The following is an 18,176-nucleotide window of genomic DNA, read 5'->3' on the forward strand; positions in this document are numbered from 1 at the left end:
TCACTCAGTTGATGAAGTCGATGAGCAGCTGCCTTGCGTCCTGTGCTGAGAGGACCCCCATCAAGAGTCCCAGCTCACCCAGCTGGGGCCCCAATATCCTGCAAGCCATTCCCTTGCCCCATGGACTGCCAGCTCCCCCTGGCTTTCTCTTGCCCCCCCCCCCCCCACCAGACAGACGACAGGAAGCGTGATGGTGCTGTGACTGGTACTCCTGCTGCTTGCCCTCATCCCACCTGCTCCTGGCCCCCCTCCCCTTCCCCAATGGCTTATGTAACTGAAGTCCCAGCACACCTAGGACTAAGGCAGCCTCAGTTTTAATAAAAAGAGACTCATCCACTCCATTTTTGCTTTCCAGTCCAGGCCCCTTTGGTGAGTTAGCAGAAGGCCAGAGTACTCCCCAGAGAGCTAGAGGAGAGTAAAACGCTCTCAGTCAAATGCTATAGATGGGTTCTCTGCACCATGAGTCACAGCTGGGGCCAAAGGGATCCTTGCATGGGTCAGCAGCATCCCTGAAACTCTTTCACCTGACTCAGGTTGGAAGGATTCATTCACTTATATATTATATTCATTCATTCAATCACATATCATCTCTTGTGTGCTAAGCCCTGTGAGATAACTCTGAGGTGGACCCATACAGCCTACCTCAGGGTGGCTAGACAAGTCCAGAAATAACTAGAATGTGAGACAGAGTAGGCTAAGTCTTCAAGAGAGGCATAAGCAGGTGCTAGGTTATTTAGAGGTAGGGAGAGCACTTCTGGGTGGGCAATCAAGAAAGACTTCAAAATGGTGACCATGTAAACTGGCTTTCCAGGTGGGGTAAGATGGCAGCAAGTGGGGATAGACAGAAAGGCCCACCATGGAGGGACCAGAGCAGTCCCAGGAAGAGGTGGGAGGAGTCTCACCACCCCCACCCCTTCAAAGGGCAGCATTCAATTTGGCTTTAGAGTTTGGGCAGAGAAGAAGTTGACAATTTTCAAGAGCTTTGTGGGCAAAAGGCAGCCTGAGGGTGCACCAGAAGAAGGAGTGGCGGAGGAGGGAGCTGGGGAAGGAGGGAGCACAGTGTGGGGGGTGGGTAGAAGTGTCAAAGACCTGGGGCGCCTGGGTGGCGCGGTCGGTTAAGCGTCCAACTTCAGCCAGGTCACGATCTTGCGGTCCGTGAGTTCGAGCCCCGCGTCAGGCTCTGGGCTGATGGCTCGGAGCCTGGAGCCTGTTTCCGATTCTGTGTCTCCCTCTCTCTCTGCCCCTCCCCCGTTCATGCTCTGTCTCTCTCTGTCCCAAAAATAAATAAAAAACGTTGAAAAAAAAAAATTAAAAAAAAAAAAAAAAAAAAAAAGAAGTGTCAAAGACCTATTGTTCCTTCTAGAAACTTCCTCCTCTTTCCTGCTACTCCCAGCTGATGGCCAAGAGGAAAGTTAGAGGGGTCCCACTCACTGCCCTCAAAAGCCAGGCTCCACTCAGTTGTGGCAACTTCTATGCACGTTTCAGGCTCCACTGGGTCCTTGCCAGCAGCTAGGGTGCTGCAATCCGGCCTCACCCTTCGTGAACCCGCTGCCTTGAGCCTCCGCGGGAGAGCAGAGGCTCTCCATCCAGGCAGTGGCCTGTTCTGCGTAATGATAAGCACGCTCCTGACATTGCTAAACGGCCGTCTACTTCTAATAAACCCCATGCTGGTGGGTGCAGCGCGAGAGGTAATAATCGCTCTTCCTGGCTCACTCAAACGGTAGTCAGGATTATAAAGGCGCATGAATCAGAGATGGCAGCCTGTAACAAAAGCTTTACCTCCAGCTGTTTTGTTCATTTTCTAAACTACAACAGAACATTCCCTCCTTCACCACCCCTCCCGCTTGTTCCTTTGTGTCTGGGATCCATTATCAGCCAAATGCATTCATCTAAACCTCCAGGCTAATACAACTTGAGGGAGGGAGGCCAGAAATGCCCCGTGTCCCATGGTTAGGCACTCTTGCTCTCCTTGCTGCTGGTAACCTCCCACCTGGAAAGGGATCCCAGGTTCCTCAGCTGGGCACAATTCATCTCCCCTGCTGGCTTTGTCCTTCACCTTCTTCCAAGGTGCTCCTGCTCCTGCTCAGGAGCCCTGGCCCTATTCCTGAGGCTTAGCACCAGGCACCCTGGGCCTCCGCCTTGTGGCCAAGACTTGGTCCCCCATCTTTTATACCTCTGTTCAAGTACCTGGGAACCTGTCTTGGTCCCTGCCTGGTGCCATGGTTGTTCTAAGGGCCTAACTACTACTACTACTTTCTTCATCTTCGTCTTCTTTTAAATTGAGGTGAAATTCACATAACATACAATTCACCATTTTAAAGTGAGCAATTCGGTAGCATTTAGTACATTCATAATGTTGTATAACCACTACTATCTTGTTCCAAAACAGTTTCATCGCTCCAAAAGGAAACTCCATGCCCATTAAAGCAGTTACTTTCCATTTTCTTCTCCCCACAGTGCCTGGTGGCCACCAATCTGCTGTCTCTATGGATTTACCAATTCTAGATATTTCCTATAAATGGAATCACACAACGTGAGAACTTTTGGGTCTGGCCCTTTGCACTTAGCATAATGTGTTCCAGGTTCATCCATACTGTAGCCTGTATTCCTTCTTCTGTCAGAATAACATCCCAATGTATACAGACAACACAATTTGCGCATCCATTCATCCATTGGTGAACATTTGTATTCTTTCTACTCTTGGCTATAGTGAATAGTGCTGTTTATGATTATGCATATGTGTATATTTGTTTGAGTAGCTGTTTACGTTTCTTTGGGGTATATATCCAGGAGTGGAATGCCTGGGTCATATGATAAATTCTGTGCCTAACTTTTTGAGGAATCACCAAAGTGTTTTCCATGGCATCTGAACTTATACATTCTCACCAGCATTGTATGAGTGTTCCAACTTCTCCACATCCTTGTCCGAACTTGTTTTCTGTTTTTGTTTTTGTTTTTGTTTTGATCACAGCCAATCCAGTGGGTGTGATGCGATTGCTCATGGTGGTTCTGATCTGTAGTTCCCTAGGGACTCATCATGTTGAGCATCTTTTCATGTGCTTGTTAGCCATTTGTATGCCTTCTTCAGAGAAAGGTCTATTTAATTCCTTCATCTATTTTCTGATTGGATTGGTTGTCCTTTTGTTGATGGGTTGTAAGTGTTCTTTATATATTCTGAATACTAGGCTGTGAATACTATGATTCACAAATACTTTCTCCCATTCTATTGGTTGTCTTTTCACTTTCTTGGTGGTGTCCTTTGATGCATGAAGGCTTTGAATTCTGATGTAGTCCAATTTATCTATTCTTCCCTCATGTTGCCTGTGCTTTAGGTGTCATATCCAAGAAATCATTACCAAAATTGAGGTCATGAATATTTACCCTATGCTTTCTTCTAGGAGTTTTATGGTTTTAGCCTTTATGTCATTGATTCATTTTGAGTTAATTTTTGTATATGGTGTGAGGTAGAGATTCCTAACTTACTCCTAACTCTTGCTCTCAAGCCCATCTCAGCTCAGGATCCAACCTGGGTCCTGTAGCCTGCTGGTCATTGTCCCTGATGGCAGCATAGTTCAGTGTTTCTTGCTCTGGATTATGTGTTGGTCCAGGACACCCTTCTATTCTGTTTAGCCTCCATGCTGTGGGTTGCTCGTCTGCACTGTAACTTCTTCCCCAGGATTGGCCACCATGAGAGAGGACTTCTTCTTGGCTGACCAGTGAGGTCTGTTCCTCCAGCTTCAGTCTTGTTCTTGTTGTAGGTCTAACCCAGGCCCTCCAATCTCTCCCCTGAGACTGAGCAATCCTGCTATTGTATCAGATTGCTCCAGCAGTCTCTTGTGACAAAATCAAGTTTCTCCAATAAAGTGCAGTTGCTAAGGGTATGGACTGGAACTGTGACCATATCCCAGCCCAACCACTAACCACAAGGGTAACTACAGAGAACTATTTAACCTTTCTGTGCCTCAGTTCCCTCATCTGTATCCATTTACTTCACAGGGTTGATAGGGCCTTTATCTGAGTTCGAATATAAAAAGGGTTATGAAAAGTGGCCAGCCCTTGATAAAACCTCCATGAGTGTCAGCTCTCCTTAAGAATGTCTAAAAACACCACTGGTCCCTGGGCAGCACATTACAACTGACCAGAATGACATTTTAGCACGGATGAGCTCGTTGTCCTAGGTCCAAGGTCAGAAGGAGGTTACCTACCAGGCCAAGGAGGACAATAAACCTATCCATGTCAATAGCCACAGAGAACAACCACACACAAGGAAGGAAGGAAGGAAAGGAGGAGGAACTGCAGGGCCCCAAACCAATTTGGCTGGTTGTGAAATTCTGTTGGTGCCTCCAGGTTAGATGAATCTACAACCAATTCAGATGCATCATACCTGTGATCTAATAAAAGCAACAGAAAGCAGGAACTGATTTTGCTGAGCTGTCCTGGGTTGTTCTGTCCCCCCCCCCCCCCCCCCCATTTGCCGCTATTGAGTCCTGGGGGAATCTTGTTATCCTTGATGTAATCTAGTGGCAGGTTTGTATCCTGGGGCCAGAATCACAAAGGTCCCCTAGAGTCATCTGTAAGGAAGCCTGGGAGGAGGACCCTTCCCTATAACCACCCTCCTGGCTGTGTCCTTTACAGAGTTGCAGATGACTCATCCCCAGGAGGGAGGTTAGCCACCCGGATTTATTGTCTGTCTGAACAGGCTCTGTGTTGCACGACCAAAATAAAAGGGGAAAAAAATAGAGGTGTCTCAGCAAAATCGGCTGAATCAGAGTTAACAAGAAAATCTTGTAACTAATGATCAGAAATTAAAATGTACTCAGGAGCTTTACTTTTAACTGAATCGCAGGGTGGCAGGGTGATACTGTGCAGAATAGTGCAACTCTTATATTTTGCCGGCAGCTAAGGGCAGACTGTTCGCAGCTTGTGTAGGTGGGAGGCTGGTGCCCCATCAACCTGGGCTATCACTTCCGGACGAGAACTTCCCTCTCCCCTCATCCCAGCCCTCGACTCCTCTCAAGTAGAATGTGCCTTACCTTTCCATGCACCTCTGGGGTTACAGTCTGTATCTCATTTGATTCTCACGACAGCCTCACGGTATCGGTGAAACACCCTAATCCCACACCTCTCCATTTTACAGAGGTGAACACTGAGGCGCAGAGAGGTTCTGCAAGTGTAGGGCCTGATGAAGGATTCGGGTTTTTGAACCGTTAGAATTCCTGTACAAAGGCATCCTTGGAAACAATTAAATAATCTCCGGTAGTTTCACTTTTCCATAAACCTAGATTTTCATGTACTTCGCACTTAAAAGGCTGTGCACTGCAGCAAGGTGGCAGATATGGGAGTCTGAAGTGCAAACGCATGGTTATTTTCTATATTTTAAATGTTAACAATGGCTTTCATTAGAACCGAAATCAAGTATTTTCTTGCTTGCCTAACTCTAAAAGCACTTAATTTTTACAAAGTAATTCAGATCTGGGGCTGCAGCGAACCATGAATATTTTCAGTCTCTGAGCGAATGCCTCAGAAAGCTGTGGGGGAAGAAAAGAAAGGGTGTCAAGTGAAATGGGCTTGTAGGCTTGACACTTCGCCTTTCACACAACTCTCCTGGCCACCCAGTTATCAATATCACGATTAGCCACACTTCACCTACCCGGATAATGGACACCCGCAAGGGAGGAGCTTGCAGTCTACATGCTGGGGGAGACACAGAGTGATTTGATTTGAGTTTTATTTGCAGATGTCTCCCTGGGAAGGGGAGGGGGCGCTCCTCTCTGATTCTTCAATTACAAGGAAGCAGCAGGACCTCCTGCAAGGAGAAAAGACACCCATCAGGAGACTGGGACTCCGGTCCGCCCTTTAGCACTTACAAGGCTTGAGGTCTTGAGAGAACAATTCTCAGTGCCTCATTTCTCACATCTCTAAAATGGGGATAATCATCCCTCCCATGCAGGGTTGTTGAAAAATCTCAAGTTTGGATCGAATCAGGGGGAAAAACATGAATACCCATGCATATATGTACAGATGCAGGGCTTATCCTAGAGTCGGGATTCAATAACATAGGTGAATTTCAGTAGGAATAGGAATTATAGTTGTACCTGTATTGCAATAGCATAAGGCATTTGGTAAGTATTCTCTAGGTTTGACTTTGCTCTCCTCTGTGAATACACAAAAAGTCTGGCTGAAATCCTATTTCAGTGACACATCCCCTGCAATGCCAACATGAAGCCACCTCTTCCTCCTCGGTGCTCATCGTCTGGATCTCTCATTAGACTGAACATTGTAACACCCTAAAGCATTCTTTCTGTTTATGGGACCTAGGGCAGGTCTGGATGTTCTGGAGTGGGGCAAGATACCAGGATGTGAGTGTATGGGTAGTGGTGGGTTGGTGGGGAAGGGTGAGGGAGGACATGAGTTTTGGCGAAGGCAAGTAAGTCCATAAAGCCAGCCTGAGATCAGGAGGCCAGTGTGAGGGCAGAAAAGAGTCAGAATGGGAGGACCATAGTTGGGTGGTCATGCAAATTTTAGGGCCTGACATTTAGGCCCTGTCAAACCAGGGCAGTGGATTGATAGAGGTTCAAGTGGCCAGGTAGTCTGCACCAGGGACAGGTGGCCTAGCACATCAGAACTCCATGCATGAGTCATGACAGGCAAGAGTATATAGATCCCTGTCAACACATAGGTCACCAGAGTCGCTTAGGGGATTTTCTCAAAATACAAGTTCCCGGGCCTCAGCCACTGAGATTCTGAGAGGAAGTCAGATGCACTGTTGAAAGAGCTCATGGGCTTTCCCGCTCTGCCAGGGCATGTGCTCACCAGGTGATGACCTTGAAACTTAATAGAAGGCTTAATGAAGGTTTACCAAGAGGCAGGAAGTCTGCAAGGCATACAAACCAGCTCAGAGCGTGTGATGAGCTCACAAACACTTTGTGAAGAAAAATTTTTTTTTTTTTTCAACTTTTTTTTTTTTTTTTTTTTTTTATTTTTGGGACAGAGAGAGACAGAGCATGAACGGGGGAGGGGCAGAGAGAGAGGGAGACACAGAATCGGAAACAGGCTCCAGGCTCCGAGCCATCAGCCCAGAGCCCGACGCGGGGCTCGAACTCACGGACCGCGAGATCGTGACCTGGCTGAAGTCGGACGCTTAACCGACTGCGCCACCCAGGCGCCCAAGAAAAATTTTTAAAGAGAAGGGCAAATACCACCTTGAGGATCAAGAAACCAAAGTCAGATGACAAAAAAGAAAAAGGAAAGCAGTCATTTCCTTTAGAAAGATCCATGTGGGAAGGTTGTCACCAGACCCAGCCCAGGTTCTCTCTTAACAATGTCCTGCACCTGAGTTTCCCCATCAGACCCACAAAGACTGGTCATGTCTGTGTGAGAAAACACAGTTGGTGTGAATCAGTAAGGATTCGAATCTTACCTCTTGCTGATTTGGTTAATTTCTAGCTAATTTCCTCTACACCATAATAAGAGTCCCAGGCTCTAAGCTAAGGTCCACTCCTTAGTGGGGATGTGGGTAGGACCACTGTGAGAACAAGAGGATCATGGGGAGTTGGTTTATCACACGTATGTCTTTCTTTTCTTCCATAAAAATTGTTTACGGAAATGTGGTAGCCTCAGCTCTCTTCCCCTGTCTTATGTCCGGAAAGCCAAGCCTGACATTAGATTGTCCTTTAGAGAAACTAGGGGAACCAAGAGAAAACACCTACTAATATTGACCATTGGGATCCCCCCACAATGAACCGGCAAGGTCACTTTTGATCATGCCATGGTTCAGCTCACCAGGTGGCATATCCTATCCATGAACACAGAATGTCTCATTGTTTAATATGCCCGTACATCCACAGTTAATAGGAAATTTGAGGACATCTTCCAAACTGAAAGAGAACAAAGCAAACAAACAAATCGAAGGGAAACTAGGGAATTCCGTAAGGGAGCTCGAGGGAGAAAGAAACCACTGAATAACCAAAGAAATAGTATAAGAAAAATCCCCAGAAATGTAGGATATAGAATCTCCAAATTGACATTAGGAAATAATCAGAAGACCAGGTATAAGGAAATGGCCCAAAGCCTTGCAGAGAGGGGGGGGGGAAAGGGCAACGAATGAAAGAAAATGATTGCATTGGTATCAGTGGAAGCTCAGGAGTGTAGTGGAAGCTTGAAGGCAAGGAAGCAATTTTTGGTGGATGATTTACCTTGTGTATTTTGCATTTCTGGATATCTTGTGAGAGCGGCACTGACAGCCCCTTGTTTGGGACTATCTTTTCAAGCACATTTGTATAGTGAACAGTTTTTGAAGGCAGCAATAGTGTTTCCCTCCAGAGCAAAAATGCCCATTATAAAAGATTTAGTTTCCCGAAGCTCAGGGTTCATCTGTGGTAACACAACCCACTATGTGTGGGTAGGTGTCACTTGGCCCTGTCTCTGCCACCTGTGAGAACTGGGGTTAGGAGAACCAGTGTCAAAAAAAAAATGCTGATATTCTGCCTTCTCCCATTACTGTGAGTAATAAACTCTCCTTTAGCTCTGACCCAGGGGTCTTGTGTCTTTTACCAGCTGGTGGGCCAACTTGTCAGCTTGCAAGTAGGGCAAAACCTCAGACTCTTCACAGTTCTTGAGAGCATTGCCTTCAGAATCCTGAAGCAAATGACTTTCATCTTAGAATTTTATACACAACCCAAGTAGAGAGCCAATGTGAAGTAGAATAAAGACATTTTTACCATTCAAGAATTTTACCTTTACAGATGCAAATTCAAAAAGCTTACCTCTTACCTTAGGAAGGTACTCTAGGATGCTATCTAGAAAAAAAAGAAAGAAAGGAAGGAAATCAAGAAATAAGATCTATGATCCAAGAAAGAAGTGAACCAAAATTAGAGATTGGAGAAGAGAATCCCCAGGGTGTCTGTTATGCAACCTGCAGAGAAAGCAACCAGTAACATTGGGGCATTTGAACAGAGAGCCTCTTGAGTGAATTCTTAAGGAAGGAAAAAAAAAGGGAATAAGGATTTGTTTGAGATCATGGCAAGTATGTCACATGGGAGAGTTTGGAGAAAAGAGTGAGAGAGTCACAGAAAATCAGGGAAATGAAAAAGGTGAAGCAATTGTTAATTCAGGGAAAAACAAAAGATTGTATGAGAAGGGAGGTTGGTCGTAATTCACCTTTTGGCTCAGTGTATAAGTGCTGATTATTGATTTTGCCAAAATTTATTTTATAAATATGTCACCGGGATAAAAGGAGAGAAATGTGGGCAGTGGTGTGGAAAAACTAAGTCCTTATCTCCCATGGCACAAAGTCAATAGATAATGTCTAAAATTGATATTTTAAGAAACAGCTGTATAATATTCAATTATCGAGGTAAATGCCAGGGGAAAGCCCTACAAGCGTGAAGGATGGTTACCTCTGGGGAAAGGGAGTATATTTGGAATAGGAGATTTCTGTATGTAAACATTGCTTCAAACAAGTATCACTTTGATAAAAGTAATTAAATGCAAGTTTGAGTTTTTTAACAAGACAAAGATAACTGGTATAGCCCTTACTGTCCTGGATCTCTTTTTTCTTGCAATCCAACTGGCATTGCCTTTATCAGTTCAAAAACCTCAGCTTTTTTCATTGTGAAAAGACAATTTTTAAAATGTGTTACATTTTGGGGCTGCTGGGTGGCTCAGTTGGTTAAGCGTCTGACTCTTGATTTTGGCTCAGGTCGTGATCTCACAGCTCATTGGATCAAGCCCCGTGTCCGACTCTGCTCTGACAGTGCAGAGCCTGCTTAGGATTCTCTCTCTCTCCCTCTCTCTGACTCTTTGTTTCTCTCTCTCTCTCAAAATAAATAAATAAACAAAAAAATTTAAAAAATAAAATGTGTTACGTTTTGAACTTCTTAGTTACATGACGCATAACATTGTTCTCGTGTTTTTCTTGACTAGATTCTCAAAAGGTAAACTTTCTTGGGGAAAAAAGGGAAAAGAACAGGAAGGGGCCTGGGATCTGGAGCTGAAAGAAGTGGGTTTCAGCCCTGCTGCGCTGGCCATCAGTGGTCACACTGTGCATCCTTGGACAAGTTACTGCACTGCTCTGAAACACGGTGTCTTGCCGTGTAGGTGAGGAAAACAACGCCTTCCTTGCAGGGCAGTTATGGGCAGTGTGTGGGTGTTTTAGTTCCCTGCAGCCTCAGTAGACCTGTCTACCTGCATGGAGGAAGCACCTGCTAAGTACTGATGTGAGCCCATTAAGAGCAATTTCTAAAGACATTTGGAAATGGAAGCAAGTGGCCGCTATGATTTAGGTAGAGGTTTGCCAAGAAGCTGGAGTTGGACTGAAAGCACTCTTTCAAAGTTCTGTTCATGCTCAGTAGTCTGGACTTTTCTTTCATCCTAGCCAAGATATACAGAATTCAGGCCATTTCAGCTGTACTGCCACAATGAGAAAGGATGGATAGAGAAGAACAGAGCTAAGCAAACCCGTTCTCCACGGAATGACTTTGTTTTATAACAAAGAGGATTCCCATCTGTCCACACTGGATTCCCATCAGATGCACGTACCTAGTCTTCAAGACATGTTCCCACCCTGGAGCTTCTGGTTCTGGAGTGTGAACGATGTTCTGTGGTTTGAATATCTTTGCTAGGGCTCACCTCGCCTTCTTATGGGTTCCCCTCCCTAGGCCCCACTTCACAGGTACTGTTACCCTGAAGCCGACTTGGTCGGGAAGTCCGAAAGCCATTTCAGCAGGCCAGGGCAGCCAGTGGTCATCCCTCTGGATGCTTAGCCCACAGCCCTGCCATTCGCAGATGGGCCAGTCTGAATGCTCTTGGTTCCTGTTAAATTTGTGTTGTCGATTCCCCAGGGCAGCAGGACAGAAGCACCAAGTATCCCTCAACAGAGGCCAGGTTTGAGAGGTTTTCATGTGCTTCACGATCCAACAGAAAGAATTCTTGGTGGTTAGGATGAATTGTGGCCTATTCGTGCTGTCCAAGTTGCCGGGGCCTGTTCTGGACATAAGGTGAATGTGATCCCGGCTGGCTGACTAGACACAGGAGCAAAGTGGCTTCATCTGGAAAATCTGGTTTGGTCTGCTCAGGGCAGTTCAGTTCAGCAAGCACCCTCTGAGAGCAGACCCTGGTAGATGCAGTGTGGGCCCCATCCTCGGAGGGGCTTACAAAGAGTACAAGGGGAGACATGTAAACAGGAGGTACAGTTCATGCGTGGAGTGCTAAGTCAGCTTTGCAGAGGGCACGGTGGGAACACGGGAGCACAGGCTGACAGAAGGTGTTCCATGAGGACACGAGGTTTTCACGGGGACGCAGGTGTCCCCCTTGTGCTGGGAGGGCTGGAAGGGGTTTCCTAGCAGATGACTCAGCCTTCCTTCAGCCCCATGTTCTTCCCCAACCTCAAAACAAATTGTCAGAAGTTCATAAAGTTAATGCATCATTTTTTATAGTCAGGGTTGAGCCAGGTACTAGAAGACAGTGTGGAGAAGCAAAAGTGGGTTTCTGGGGCTCGGACTACGCCCCCTTGCCTCTTGTCCTATCAGCCTTATCACTTAGCCATCCTGTCTTCTGGGAAGCTTTTCCATTCCCCCCCCCCCCCACCTTGGTGCCCCTTGTACGCCAGTGACCTCTGTTACGGCCAAGAGCACATCCTCCCCCTGTCCTAACTCTCTCTAAAATAAAACCTGCTTCTCTCCACTTGTCCTCAAAGGCAAGGACTGGTGGCCAGCTCCTGAAATAGTTCCTCCCATGGAACAGGTGCCTAGTAAATATCTATACTTGGTGATCTCCATATACATTTGGGGGGCTGACTGCCATGTACTTTGCAAGGCAGCATGTTCACCGAGAAGAGGTAGGCAGCTCTACCACTTATATGTTGGGCAACCTCGGGCGCCTGGGTGGCTCAGTCAGTTAAGCGTCCGACTTCGGCTCAGGTCATGATCTTGCGGTTTGTGAGTTTGAGCCCCGCGTTGGGATCTGTGCTGACAGCTCAGAGCCTAGAGCCTGCTTCAGATTCTGTGTCTCCCTCTCTCTCTCTGCTCCTTCCCTGTTTGTGCTCTGTTGTCTCTCTGTCTCTCAAAAATAAATAAACATTAAAAAATATAGGTTGGGCAACATTGACCAATTATTTAACTTTTCTGAGACTCAAGTGTCTCATCTGTGAAATCATGAGGACAACACCTGTCTCGGCAAACTGCTAATAGCATTCACAGTGAATGCAGAGCACATAGGCGTATATTTGACACACAGTAATAGCTCACTAAATGCTAATTCCTTTCTCCCTTCTTTACCTAACAAATGGTTGATGGGTGAATGAATCTGAGGTCAGTACGGCTAGCCAGGTGTTAAACAGGCAGAACCACTTAGTGTAAAACTCCACCCATGAGGGAGTTTGCAGGGGGGATTTCACTGTATCATTTTCTTTCTGGTAGGAACACAGTGTTTTTATTATTATTTTTTTTTAATTTTTTTTTCAACGTTTTTTATTTATTTTTGGGACAGAGAGAGACAGAGCATGAACGGGGGAGGGGCAGAGAGAGAGGGAGACACAGAATCGGAAACAGGCTCCAGGCTCCGAGCCATCAGCCCAGAGCCCGACGCGGGGCTCGAACTCACGGACCGCGAGATCGTGACCTGGCTGAAGTCGGACGCCCAACCGACTGCGCCACCCAGGCGCCCCTGTTTTTATTATTTTTAAAAATGTATTTATTTGTTTTGGGGGGGCAAGCAGGGGAGGGGCCGAGAGAGAGAGATGGAGAGAGAGAGAAAGAGAGAGAGAGAGAGAGAGAGAGAGACCCAAGCAGGCTCCTCGCTCAGCACAGATCCAACCAATATGGGGCTCTATCTCACAAACCACGAGATCATGACCTGAGCCAAGGTCAAGAGTCAGATGTGTAACTGACAGAGCCACCCGGGTGCCCCGTAAAATTTGTTATTTTATCCTTAATGTGAGGAGCAGCACAGCCTGGTGACTATGAACCCGGAGCTCTGGCCACGGACTTCTTGGACCTGAACCTTACTTTTACTACCAGGTGAATGACTTTGGGTGAATCACTGAACCATCTTGGCCCCTAAGTTACTCGTTTGTAAGACAGAGATCGTAGTACTGTTACCACATAGCTGTTACTTGCACGAGGATTGACGAAGTTCAAATCTTGAAAGCTCTCAGAACAATGCTGAGCACAGAGTTAAGTGCTGTGTAACTGGTTGCTATGCTACTATTCTTTTGTGTGTCTAAAATGTTTTATGATTGACTAATTAAGCCCGGTTATCAGATACTCAAATGGAACAATTAAATATGGGACGATGCAGGCATCTTCTCTGTAGGCAGAGCAAGATCCTCTCAGCATTAAGGCCATTCTCCCACCTTGTTCCACCTGCTCTTATCACCTTCTCCTCTCCTCCGTGTCCGCTGCCACAATCGCTGAGGATCATCGTCTGTCTTCCACTCTGACTGACGGTGACATGGTTTAGGCCTCATAATCTCTCTTGGACTATTTCTGGAGTCTCTAATAGGCCGCTTGTCACAGAATCTCACCTTCGAAGCACCTTACTTCCTGCGACTTAATCCATCTCTCTCCTCCTACACTCGGGTCAGTATCATTCACTTGCTCCAACACCTTCAGTGGCTCACAGCTACCTCCCCTAGGTCCCCCTCTCTGACCCACACTCTTTCCATGTCTTCTATGCCACGCTCCACATTCCCTGAAAAAGGCCTGTCCTTTCCTGCTTCTGTGTCTCTGTTCAGGCTGCTGTTGCCTAGGACGTGTCCCCATCTCCAGCTTTTCGAAACCTCACTTATGCTTCAAGTTCATCTCACGTGGGGTCTTTTCTTCCTTGGAACCTCCAGAATTCTCTTTTTGAACTTCCTTTCTGAACTCTGTCTGAACTGCTTTGGGTCCTTAACATCCTATCTCCTGGCTCAAGCCCAAGTGTCCTTTAAAACCACCAATCCATCAGTGGATCTAGAACTCCTGCCCTCCATTTGGTGAGAGACCGGCCCCCAGCCCCTGAGCAGGGGACCCCAGCGGAAGGCAGGCAGAAGCCCAGGGCACGGGGTGCTGGACGCAGTGTTCTCACAGCATCCGGGGGTACCTCCAAACCTGAAAATCATGCAGGTGCCAGGCTGGTGAGTTGAAGAGAGGCAGGATTCAGGTACGAGAGCTGAGCATAGGAAGCAGAGCTGAGATACTTCCTGGGGTGTGGGGTGTGGTGGGACTGTCTCTGAGAGGGAGGGCGGAGCTTCTGGGGGTGCGGGCCAGACCAGACTTGCTCTGCCAACCTCTGTTCCTCCCGTGCTTGTGCTCTGTTCTCCTGGACTGTGACACCACTGACAGTGTGGCTTCCCCGAAGGGCTCAGCACAGACCGTGGCACACCGGGGGTAGCACACAGGTGACAGACCCGATCTGTGTGCAGGTGGGGAATGAACACAAGGGCCGAGGAAACACCCAAGTGGGCGAAATGGCAATGAACTGCAGGCAAGGAGGGGCCGAGACTGGCGACAGGGACCGCTCACCCTCCCTGCTCTTCTCTGCTTCGTCCCCCTCCTGGGCTCCTCACCAATTCCCAACCGAAGAGCAGTGTTGCTGGGGATCAGGTTCTCCGTGACCCTGGGGGCCTCAGACCCAGCCTGACCTCTAAGTGACCTCTGGATCAGGGTCAGCCTTCAACACTCCAGAGCCCTGTCCTCTGCTCTGGACACTGATGTTCAATCCTCACAATAAAACTATAATGACGACAGACATTTTCGAAGACATAATATGTTCCTGGCTCTGTGCTGAGAACTCCACATTTCATTTTTTTTTAATTTTTTTTTTAAAAAATTTTTTTTTTTTTCAACGTTTTTTTTTTTTTTATTTATTTTTGGGACAGAGAGAGACAGAGCATGAACGGGGGAGGGGCAGAGAGAGAGGGAGACACAGAATCAGAAACAGGCTCCAGGCTCTGAGCCATCAGCCCAGAGCCCGACGCGGGGCTCGAACTCACGGACCGCGAGATCGTGACCTGGCTGAAGTCGGACGCTTAACCGACTGCGCCACCCAGGCGCCCCACTCCACATTTCATTTAATCTCACACCAACATTATGAGATAGCTGTGACTATCGCCCCACTGACAGAGTCGGAAATTGAGCTCAGCGAAGTTAGGTAATGTGTCCCTAGTCACAGAGCCAGTTACTGGAGGATCTGAACCTACATTATCTGACCCGAGTCCACGGGACTAACTACTGTGCTTTAGAGGAGCATGTTGGTCAAAGAAAAAGTGGAACGGGGCTCAAGGGAAGGCTTTTTTTCTAGAAGTCAGGGTAGGAGAAATTGAGATACTATTCAGTTAATGGGGAAGGGTTGGGTGACGGGGCGGCATACCTGTAGGAGCAGGAAGGTTAGAGGAGGCCCAAGGCACAGGTGAGGCTTGGCCTCAAAGGAGGCTAAGAGGGAAGAAGCAGCTCATTCCACGTGGCCTCAAACTCCTGCGTTCACAGAGGAGAAAAGTTATTTTCAGTAAAAGGCAGGGGAGGAACTGGGTTTGGGCGAAGGGTGGAGGGTGGAGGGATTCGGTCTCCCTGCTGTGGGGACAGGCCCGGGGCATCTCCTCAAGTTGAAGGACAGGCCGGCAGAAAAGAATAAAAGCCCAGTGGAGCTGGAGCCGGCTGCCTCCCTTGATCTCACACCGCAGTGCGATGAATGGGAACAGTTTGGGAACAGAGCGTGTCCTCTCTGTTGTCTCCTATATAGCTTCTGGCTGTCAGTGCACCTTGTTACGCCCAGGGAGCACCCTGCAGAAATGGAAGGGGGCAGGGACTCGCTCCAATTTGAAACCGTCCTAGGGATCTGGGCACCCCTGCTGGGAAGCGGTCTTCTGGAGGGGAGGGAGGCATCCCCCCTCTCCCCACCCCCATCCCCCCATCCCACCATCATGGATGGCACACCCTTCATCCCGGCACCGCGGCTGGCCCAGGGGGGATGTGCCCTCAGAGGCTGCAATTTCTCAGAAGGCCATGCGGTGAGCCTTCCGCAGGGGATGCACACAGCTCCTCGCTGTGCTGGACAGTGAGTTATTGCAGCCTGTTATCTTCAGCAGCAGGTGGAGGCATCCTGGGCCGCTCCTTTCTGCAGAGCAAAGCCAGATAATATTTACTGGCTCAAATGAATAACGTAACCAGCCCTGGTGCAGCACAGAGGATGTGTCTCTCACCCAAGGTTTTGGTTTTTTTTTTCCCCTCCTTTCTTCCTTCATTATGTTTGTAATTCTGTTTTATTATTTCCCATTGGAAAGCTGTGAAATGAAAATGATGCAAATCTACTGCTGTGAAATAATGTCGTGCTCCAGTCCTTTTCCAATATGCCCTGAGGTTTGCACTGTGACGGCTTCATTAAATTAGTCGGCTCCATGGCAAATGGAAAAGCGCTCGGAGCTTCGGGGTGTGTTAATCCGAGTTAGGATGCCTGAGACCTTGGACCACCAGGGAGCCCGGGAGGTTGGCTCTACGTGTTGGAGAGAAGAGGCTCCCATCATCACCTGTAATGTACCAGAGGTCTCCACGTTCACACAGCTGCTCGACCTCTCACGTCACCCTCCAACCTGCACTCTCTCCTCTGTGAGCCAGATGTGCCCAGCTCTTGGCACAAGTCAAGGGAAGAGACAGGTTAGGGCACAGTCTCTTCAGGGGCACAGTGGGCAGTGGCTTAGTGCGTGGAGTTGGGGGGCAGGGAGGGGACTTCAATCTAGTATAGGTAAACCACATAGACCACAGGTAAAAAGTAAGCCTCCTCTCGAAGGCCAGCCAGGACTCACGTTGCCAGATGCCGGGGAATATGCCTGAGATTCCTGCAGATGCAGTGCAAGTGTGGCCATGTCCTCTTCTGTCACCATCCCCCAGAGTTTATGAGAACAGATTCTCCTTGCTGGGTTCTATTGCAGTATTAAAGATTTCCATTACTGATAGTTCTTTCCAGTTAGCACTTTCAGTATTAAACTCTGTCATTATGAAGTAAAATATGCATGATCCCTAAATCTATGGGTATTATAACAAGATTTCATTGTTATAAATTTGTCTTCTTGGTCCTCCGTTTCTGTCTTTGCTGTCTTTTTAAAACTCTAACGTCTGATAGCTATAGCCAGGAGGTAATTAGAAAGTGGTACTAAAGAATCACAAGCTTATTCTCTCACTCATTCACAGAAATTTATTGAGTGTCTACACTAAGATATGGTCCCACAGCCAGTGGGAAAGACAGCGGTGACAGCTAATCATAATACTAAGGAATTTTGGTCTGAGGTGATTTGGGAAGCCCCCTCTCCACCACACATGTAAATATTGTATGAAATAAAATAAAACAATTTGAAACCATAGCTGCACTTGAATGGAAGGGGGAATCCTAGATTCCAAAAATGAGTGTGAATTCAAAGCTGGAGTGATGAGTGTGAGCTGATAGGGGAATTGAATCCAGATGGCTAGAGTTTGAACACCCAAGAGGCCGATGTGAAGACTGTGGACACCCGGGTGGCTGGGATCAGAAACAAGACCGTACATATAGTTGGTTCCTTAAAAGGGCTAAACAATCCCCACCCACCAGCTGGGTGAATGGTGATGGCATGGCAGCAGGCCAATAATTTGTGCAGGGAAATGATAATTTGCAAAAGATGGAAAACCAAGCTTGTGCTAAGTGTAGATGCAGGGTCCAAATTCCCATCGCTTCCACAGAGTGGAAACCACAATCAGAGGAGAAATCAATGTACCAAATGGTTTAAAGTCAATGGGACCCAACAGAGGCAAACTTGAACCTTCCCCGAGGCATGCCTCCACAACGTGGGCACCTGGGGTGTGCAGAGAAAATGACTCCTGCTGAAGATGAGCTCACACAGAGGATTTACACAGCACATAAGGAAACAAACTGGCAAGAGAGAAAGGCTCAGATTCAATATGGCACCCGACTTGGCCACCTATGCTGCTCCTAGAGTTACTCAAAACCTCCCATTTCTGCCCATTCACTCAATTTCATCAACCCTCCAACTCTAATCCAGACACTTGGCAGTGCCTGGAGCCCCTGACTCTCTTCTTTCCAGTATATATATAAAAAAGGATGTATAAATTCCTTTCCACTTAATTTGCACACCACACCCCTAAGATACTTAGGAATCCTTATTGTTTGTATCTGAGCCCACTAGTCAGATGTGATCCCAGTACAGGGGGCTT

This window comes from Neofelis nebulosa, chromosome 9 (assembly GCF_028018385.1).
Source record: "Neofelis nebulosa isolate mNeoNeb1 chromosome 9, mNeoNeb1.pri, whole genome shotgun sequence".
Taxonomy (NCBI): domain Eukaryota; kingdom Metazoa; phylum Chordata; class Mammalia; order Carnivora; family Felidae; genus Neofelis; species Neofelis nebulosa.